Here is a 7089-nt window from a genome sequence, read left to right on the forward strand (position 1 = left end):
GGATTTTGTTGTTGTAATGCACAATTCATACACTTCTTAACCAAATTTTCAATGTCCCTATCAACACCTGGCCACAAAACATAAGTTCTAGCAATGGACTTTGATCTGACAATACCTTGGTGGTCTGCATGTATTTCTGATAGAACTCTATTTCTTAATGCATTTGGAATCACTACTCTCGATCCTCTCAACATACATTCTTGTGTTACACTCAATTTATTCCAAATTTCTTTGTTTGGTTTACAATTGGCATCTTCTGCACAAATATCTCTGCCGGTTATTAGACTCTGCACTACTTTTGAAAGTACTGGGTCTTTTTTTGTACCTTGTGCTATTTCCTTAGCTGTAATAGGTAAATTATATGCAGAAATCAAAAGAATACTTTCCTCACGTTGTTCTGGTGCTTTGTCTACAGGCAAACTCGACAAAGCGTCTGCATTACCCATCTTAGATGTTGGTCTATATTCTATGTTGTAATCATATGCCGCTAATATGATTGCCCAACGTTGTAGTCTTGCAGCTACTAACGTCGGTAAACTTGCCTTTGGACCTAAAATCATCAATAATGGTTGTGGTCTGTAACTAATGTGAACCTTTCCTGCCATACAGATACATATGGAACTTTTTCACTCCATACACTAGTGCTAATGCTTCCTTTTCTATTTGTGAGTAATTTCTCTCTGCTTTGTTCAATACTCTAGAGGCAAAAGCTATTGGTTTTTCTGTACCATCTGGCATTACATGTGCTAGTACTGCACCTAATCCTATGTTTGAGGCGTCACAAACCAACTTTACTGGCAAATCCATTTGATAATGTACTAGGAATGTGGGTGATGTCCCTTCTGCTTTGATTCTTTCAAAAGAATTTTGACATTCCTTTGTCCAATTCCATTTTACATCTTTGTTCAGCAAATTGTATAATGGGTGTGCAATTGTTGCTAAGTTTTGAATGAAACTGCCATAGAATGTTACTAAACCCAAAAATGATTGCAATTCCTTGACATTTTCCGGTAACTTTGCTGACTGCACTGCATTTACCTTATCTTGAGTCTTATGAATACCTTTACCATTTACAATAAAGCCTAAATACTCTACCGAGTCAACTTCTAAAATACATTTACTCTGGTTGACCTTGATATTGTGTTCCTTTAGTTTCTTTAGAACTGCACGTAACCTTTCTCTATGTTCTTTTTTGTTTTTGCCAGCTACTAATATGTCATCAGTGAAAATGAATACTCCTGACATACCTGCAAATATTTTGTCCATTGTTTGCTGCCATATTGCTGGACTGCTAGCAACACCATAGGGAAGTCTTTTTGGACGATACAGCCCTAAATGTGTGTTTACAGTACAGAGCTTTTGGGAATTTTCATCCATGGATAGTTGTTGAAATGCTTGTCTAAGATCTATCTTAGAAAATACTGAGCATCCTGACAAAGTTGCAAACATATCTTTAGGATTTGGCAATGGATGTTGTGCTACTTGCAATTGTGGATTTAATGTCACCTTGTAATCTCCACATAACCTAACCTGACCGTTGTCCTTAACAATTGGAACTAATGGTGTAGACCAATCTGAATAATCTACCTTTTCCCATGAACCTTCACTTTCTAACCTTCTAATTTCAGTTTCCACAGCTGTTTTCAATGAATATGGAACTGGTCTTGGAGCAGAAAATCTAGGAGTAGCATTCTCCTTTAAAACTAAGACTGCTGTGCATTTACTGTTCCTACTCTGTCTTCAAATACTTCTTTGTAATCTGATAGAAGATTAGTTAATGAAATTTCTTCTGCTGGTTCTTGTTTTGTACCTGTAACCCTTAGAATACTAGGCCAATCTAATTTTATGCATCTTAACCAATCTAATCCTAATAATGTCTGTCCTTGACCCTTGACTACTGTCAATGGTAACTTACCTATCTCTTGATCTTTGTACTGAACTTTCACTTGTGATGAACCAACTACTTCTATGTTTGTACCATTATAACTTTTGAGCACTTTGTCTGAAGGTCTTATCACTAGGTTAGGTATAGTTTGTGCTACTCTTTCAGAAATTATTGTCACATCTGCAGGTGTGTCTATTTGCATGGGTGTTAGTTTCCCATTTATTTCTATTTGAGCCATAAGACGTTCTTGTGCATCTTTGTTCACAGAATTAATGTGAAATGCAAATTGTTCTACTTCTGTGGTCTTATGTACACTTTCTTCATTTGAGCTAGAGCCGTCATTTGAATTTACGGTTCTATTGATCTGTTTTGTGGTCTTTTGCTTAGCAAATTTACACTGACTTGTTAAATGACCACGCTTCCTGCAGTTATTGTACGTCTGACCTGACGCTGGGCACTTATCCAAATCATTGCTATAATGATCTTGTTTACCACATCTAAAGCACGATTTCTTTTGAGGTTTTTGTGTTCCTATGTGACTTTGACTTTTCTGTGAGTATGCATTAGGTTTACCTTTGTTATACTTGGATATACCTTGGCTAGGCTTACTCGTTTCATTTGTTTGCCCTTTCTTTGCATGTTGGTAACTCCTTTTATAGGCTACATGATTTACCTGGCTATTGTTGTTATGATGAGTCTTACATTCAATGACATTGGACTGGTAGGGTAAAACTTCACAGCAGGCCAAACAGGCCACCTACAATCGAACGCTTGCCACCCTCCGAAAAAGTACATTATAACGCGTCCTGACACCGGAGATGGGCATCAGTCGCGACTTGTTGTTGGTGAGAAACGGAGCTAAAGACCTCTACTCTCCTTTCGAAGTAAGTATTTTCTCCAAAGTTAGAAATTAAGGCCAAATTTTAAGATTTAAACAGAGGGTACTGAAAATGGCGCCCACGGCAGTGGAAATCTCACCAAAACGCTTTAGAAATTTTTACTTACAACTAAAAATGTTTCGAAGATTGACGCCATCTCGATGTTTACGGAGTCGCTTGTGTCAACAAACTTTCCATTTCCTGTGATAAATCCGCACACCACTTGTACCCACAGACGCTGGAGCACTTTTATCACAACAATCGAAACACGATTTCTCACCAACAACAAGCCAGGAGTAAACAGCTGTTTGGTAGAAGATGACGAGAAGCGTGCTCTTAGCTCTAATTTTTAAATAAGTAGTAAAACATCAATATTTTACATATTTATGATGATTAATTTGAAAATATTCGTTATTGAAAAAGTAACTCGACTCTGACTCAAATTTAAGTAATTATTTTTCTGAATTAGAACGTTCTTTTAAGTTCTGTATTATGACGTCACGACATCTTGACTTTCGTACCTATTGTAAATAATTGCTATACTCAACTGTCATTGCAGAACAGTTTACCAGTTATTCATGCAGATTGTTATCAGCTATACATGTAATTGTTATAATCGTAATGCGCATATATATCTTTATTATTTACTTTTGGATATATGAAGATGTTTTACTGCTGGATTATCGCCGTAGTGTGACGCAATCGTTTTCGGTCCATGGGCCTCTGTCTGTTTTCGCACCATAAGAAATTATGGGGCCGAATTTGCAATGACCAGAAAGTCGTTAAAAGAGGAAAGTTAGCATTGAGGGGCATATGTTTTGACTGAGAAAAATACAAATTTATTCAATAGCTAGCTTGTAAAAAATACTTGGTTATTAAAACTTGATTGACAAACTAAGCAGCATGTCAACTATGGGTTTCAGAGACAGTGCAAGCACGTTTTTGGGCAATACCTATTTCTGTAACGAACACTCGTAACAGAACGAGATTTTGCTATAGTGCATTACACCCAGTGCCGTAATTTATAAGGGTATCGTGAATCACTAATCGTAAAGAATAACGACACTTGTCCTTGTACCAAGAGACAAAAAACTCCATTATGCAGAAATGGATACGAACACGTGTATAAAGCTCCACCTACCCTCTCCCCACCCCCCCCCCCCCCACCCTCCACCGCCATCCCTTTTCTTCTTCGTTCCTACCCCTTCCTTTCTTCTCTCTCTCTTCTTTCTCTTCTCTCTTCCTCCGCCTTCCTTTCTCTCTCTCTCTCTCTCTCTCTCTCTCTCTGTTGCCATTCGGTATGTGTTGACCCTCCAAACTGGGTATAAGACTACACACAAAACGTTGAAATTGGTGAAATTAGGTTCTATGTATTGGAAGTATATATACATAAATATTAAAGCAATTTATCATTATTTCATTACTATGACAACTAGAATTCATGGAAACAGTTTATAATAATGGAACGGTGATGTGTGAAGCCTCCACTAATGTGGCAATGATGATTTTGCCATTCTTAGCATGCAAACATTAAAGCATGCAAACATTAAAGGTTACATTTATTTCTGGCATACGATTATTAAAGAAATTCAAAATACTAATAAAGACTGAAATCAATGAAAAAGTGCTAGCAAAAACAAAAAAGCAAAAAAAAAAAAAAAAACGTAGTCGTTCCTCTGCACTTTTCCGTATTCGTTCCTCTATGGTTTTCGGCAGCCAGATGTACAAAAACGTTAGAAACATTTGATTTTATCTACTTTAGAAATATCTGTAATTTTTCGGGGTAATTTGGTTGTAAAAAAGGGATAATATACATGAATTAAATCAAAATTTTTAAATAACAAAGTAAATTTAAACTAAATAACGAGTAAAGTAAACAGTTTAGGGAATAAAACTTTGCGGTTTCGTCGTCTGTCGTCGTCTGCTGTTCGTAATTGTGTTTATGGCGCGCGCGCTTAGAAACCAGGAACAGCAACGGGTTTAAAGTGCAATGTGGAGTGAACTGAGACCAAAATGTGTATAATAACAATCAAATAAGCACTGTGGAGTTTCAGTTGTGATGGCAGTAAGGATAAAAACCGCCGATTACAAGGTAAGAATGAATTCAGTTCAAACCATAACCCCGGGAATAACAAGTTTCATACTTTCACTAATATAGGCAACAAAATGTTGTTTTATTGTGCTGATTACAACTGCAATCTTGAGTAAGATCAATAAACGTTACATACATACGCTAACATTGTTCAAATGAGTGCTGGGAAGGCTGGGGAAAGATGGTGGCCGTCACTGATGAGAACCGTCCATGCAAAACGTAGCCGCCATATTGGATTTCAAAACTGCCTTGAAAACATATTTTACGAAGAGCTCACATGCTTATTTTAGTTCGTATGGGGCTTTCATATATCACAATATGTTGAAGAAACTTCAGTCTTTTAAATGGTATGCTTAGAGTTGCAATTGTATTCATGTTTCACCAATTAAATATCGAGTGAATAAGACCCGTCCACCGTGATGAGGGTTGGCCTGTCGTGATATTCTACCCTAATTAGCTGTTTCTATTGCTCTTGTATTTCCAGAACTTTTTGCAAATTTAACTTCTTTTCCTGCAGTAACTTCTTTCTAAGCTCTTGCGAGTTACTCCTTACTATAATTTGCTCTATTAACCTGTCTTCTAGATCTCCAAATTCACAAGTTGAAGCTCATTTCTTTAACTTAGTTACAAAAGAATCTATTGTCTCACCTGATTCCTGTGATGCTTCTATGAACTGATAACGTTCAAAGTATTTATTTGCTTGAGGAGCAAAATAGTTTGTGAGCCCCTCAAATGCGTCCTGCAATGAATCACCTGTTAGATTCAAAGTATTGAATACTTCCTGAACTTCTAAACCTGCAGTATGAAGTAACAAAGCCTTCTGCTGCTTTTCGTTTATTTTCCCTAGTGCTTCTAAATAAATTTGGAAGCTGCCTATCCACTTTTTCCATCTTGTACCCACTGATTTAGGATCATCACCGATGCTAAAGCTGTCTAACCTTTGGACATCTATCGGCATGTTTGCTGTGATACTAAGAAGTTTAGGCTAGGCTAGGAATTTAGAAATTCTCTTTTTTTTCTACCTTGTAGGCTACACTTGCATAGACATACCTTTTGCACTTTTACTCTCTAAACCAACCCTTTTTTATTGTGTTGACGCTCCTGACTTGGCACAGCGCTGCTTGGTTGCTGGTTTGAGTGTGATGAAGGCATCTAGGTAATTGAGATTCTTCGTTTTCGGGTAGACTTCGTCCGATTGGGGTCGTCGTCTTCCGCTTCTTGGCTAGGAGATTGGGCGTAGGCTATAGGCTCCATTTGGCTGCTACGAGTTCGTCACCTGCGTCGCCAATGTTTTGTCATCATTATTTTGGGTCTGCTTTAGTTATATGACCCATACGACAATTCTTCACTATTACCTGTAGGTAGAGGGAAAGATGGTTTTTAGTATTGGAGGTAATATTCCATTCCTCGTCGCCAATGTTTTGTCGTCATTATTTTGGGAGTTCTGCTTTAGTTTACTATGACCCATTATGGGACAATTCTTCACTTTCTTACCTGTAGGTGAGAGGGAAAGATGGGTGTTTTGAGTCTTGGAGGTAATATTCCATTCCTCGTCCCCAATGTTTTGTCGTCATTATTTTGGGTCTGCTTTAGTTATATGACCCATACGACAATTCTTCACTCTTACCTGTAGGTAGAGGGAAAGATGGTGTTTTAGTATTGGAGGTAATATTCCATTTCTCGTCGTCGAGGTTCCGGGATGAAGGGCGATAATAAAGCAATATCTTCTTGCTTGTGTTTATTAGCTAAAACTACATTGAAGAAGACGGGTAGTTGAATATACAAAATACAATAAGCGTATATAATAGAATCATAACAAACATATGAGCATCGGAGCTCTATACACAATAAGGAATCATATCCTGCATACATGAGGTAGAATTTGTAAGATCGAAGCCTCTGTGTCGGACTCGATACTAACACAATAATAATTGGTTATACTTATAACATTTACTCATTATGCAACACAGTGCAATAGCTCTGAACTGCACGTGTCTGCGGAGCTAAGCTTTCCCGCGCTCGTTACATAATGTCTTGCATACATAACAATATATATATATATATATATATATATCATATATATATTATATATATATATATAATATATATATATATATGATATAATCTCATTATTACTTGATACATTCTTAACGTGGGAATTCACACCTGCAGGACGAACACAAAAAAACAAAATCGCACATGCTTGCCATCGATAAATGGAGACGTATGTCGAG

General features: G+C 37.2%; 1 long non-coding RNA gene across 1 annotated transcript in view; it reads right to left on the reverse strand.

Annotated features, from left to right (window-relative positions):
• Positions 1 to 6607, reverse strand: part of LOC135206975 (uncharacterized) — a 46131-nt gene extending 39524 nt beyond the window's left edge. Inside the window, exon 1 of the long non-coding RNA XR_010312856.1 lies at positions 6483 to 6607. This is a non-coding gene — a long non-coding RNA (uncharacterized LOC135206975). The remainder of the gene's footprint in view (positions 1 to 6482) is intronic.
• Positions 6608 to 7089: the final 482 nt, after the last annotated feature.

The sequence above is a fragment of the Macrobrachium nipponense genome, chromosome 31 (genome assembly GCF_015104395.2).
Source record: "Macrobrachium nipponense isolate FS-2020 chromosome 31, ASM1510439v2, whole genome shotgun sequence".
NCBI classification, from domain to species: Eukaryota; Metazoa; Arthropoda; class Malacostraca; order Decapoda; family Palaemonidae; genus Macrobrachium; species Macrobrachium nipponense.